The sequence below is a fragment of the Trachymyrmex septentrionalis genome, unplaced genomic scaffold, assembly GCF_001594115.1.
Source record: "Trachymyrmex septentrionalis isolate Tsep2-gDNA-1 unplaced genomic scaffold, Tsep1.0 scaffold29, whole genome shotgun sequence".
Classification (NCBI taxonomy): domain Eukaryota; kingdom Metazoa; phylum Arthropoda; class Insecta; order Hymenoptera; family Formicidae; genus Trachymyrmex; species Trachymyrmex septentrionalis.
In genome coordinates this window covers 3,512,840-3,514,818 of record NW_017305451.1, presented here as the reverse complement: position 1 = coordinate 3,514,818, position 1,979 = coordinate 3,512,840, and positions in this window count along the sequence as shown.

Here is a 1,979-nt window from a genome sequence, read left to right as displayed (position 1 = left end):
GTATATTTCTAATAGTAGATTTACAATTGTATAAATGAAAGCCTTAAAGCGGAACGTTACAACTGTTGTCTAATCAATCAAATACGACTTTAGGGAAACCTTAAAACTTGAACCTGAAAAACTTCAGCGAATGTGAAAGATAACACGAGACGAGAAAATTTTCCAAACGCGTGAACAGTTGCGTCCCCGTCAATGATTCCAATAAATTTTGCGAAAAGTCCGACAGTAGCATTCATCGTTGATAGGGTTGCAAGACGACCATCGCCTCTCGCAGACGCTCTCTGAAGCGAAACAGACATTCCTCGCCGAGGCCTTCTCGCTTACGGAGAATGTCTCGATGGTCGGTTGCAGATGTACCTAACTGCACTACGGGGCGTATTCATTATCGGCCCGCCGGAACCCAGGTTGCTGAGACGATTAAACAGGGAATGGGAGGATCCCCCAATGATTGGCTACACGGGACCGATTCACTGTCTACGGCTTTATCGCACTGTCATTCTACCTCGCTGTAGTGTCTATGCATAGTATCCTTATCTTCTGGCTGCTCCATTTTATTCCTTCTATACGTTTCATGCCGCGACCGGTTTGCAGTAATTAACTCGAAAAAGCTGTCGGAACGAATCGCTACTGCAGGTCGGCAAAAACATGAATATGATGTCGATGGAAAATTATAATGCACATTTGGTTATATTTTTGTTTTCATAAAATTGTTTTCGCATACGTGTATATTTCTGTTAATAATTTATGTGTAACCATTCTTCAACGTACAAAAATAATATATCGTAAGTACAAGCAATTAAATTAAATTGATATTTTTCCCATTTCAATACTTGGTACATTTAATATAAATATCGAAAGAAAAATGCATATAATTTCCTCGACAATGAAATGTGCCGTCTTAAAAAACCCAGTAATTTATCTCGCGTACGCGATCGTTCAATCAAAATGTAATTACAACTTTCACGTAAATATTCGAATAGAAAGTTTCCCGCAAACCGATTATTACCACAACTTTCCGATTCATCAAGCGAAGGAAATTGTTGCGTATAGAATATTACAGCGTATAGAAAAGCGGCACTAATATCGCTTTCAAATTCAGTATCGCGCGTATAAATCCATTGCAATGATACAGACGATGGTAATCAGTCCAGTTGCAAGCCGACCGATCGGTTGCCGCTGCAGCGGCACGTTAATGGCAACTCATTACCCGTTCAATGGCTGAATCTAAACTAGGCTGAATCTAAACAACCTATCAATGTGCCTTTTAGCTAACTTGCTTATTACTGAATTAATTATTAAATATTGTAGTTTTAATTTTATCTACTTGCAATCAATATCGGTTTTCCAACTATTTCTTTTTCTTATAATATAGTTCTTTAATCTAAACAATGTTAATACTTTATAATGTTTTTGACAAAAATAAAAAACATGTTTTTGAACCCTGTTAGTGAGCCTCCTCCAAGCGGCGATGGCCCTATTAACATGCCCCCAAAAAATAAAATATTATCTTCGGTATCGTATGCATTAATAATTTAACACTTAACAAGAAAAAATATTTTTTCTCATTTATATATATTCGTGCTAGTTTTCTTTATGACTTATCGAAATACAAAAGCACACTAATAGGGACAGGCGCAGTACTAATTGGGACAGTTACCTTACCCGTGAATCCGCCATTCAACCGCGTGTCGATATTAAAAGACTACTCTAGACAAACCTCTCTCTCGTTCGTGCGCGCGGGGCAATTATTCCACTTAACTTAACGTCGCGTTACAAGAGAACTGTAGGCGCGCATCGGGAATAGATAATCCAATGCAATCAGCTAAAATGTATTCGCGCGTCACGAGGAATGCAATTACGGATTCACGTCAGTCAGCCATTCGCGAAGCATGTTCATCGTGCGAGCTTATAAGCGCGTAGGAGGGGCTTACAGGCTTACAGTACATTTGCCGATCTGTCAGAATCAAGATCCATCTGTC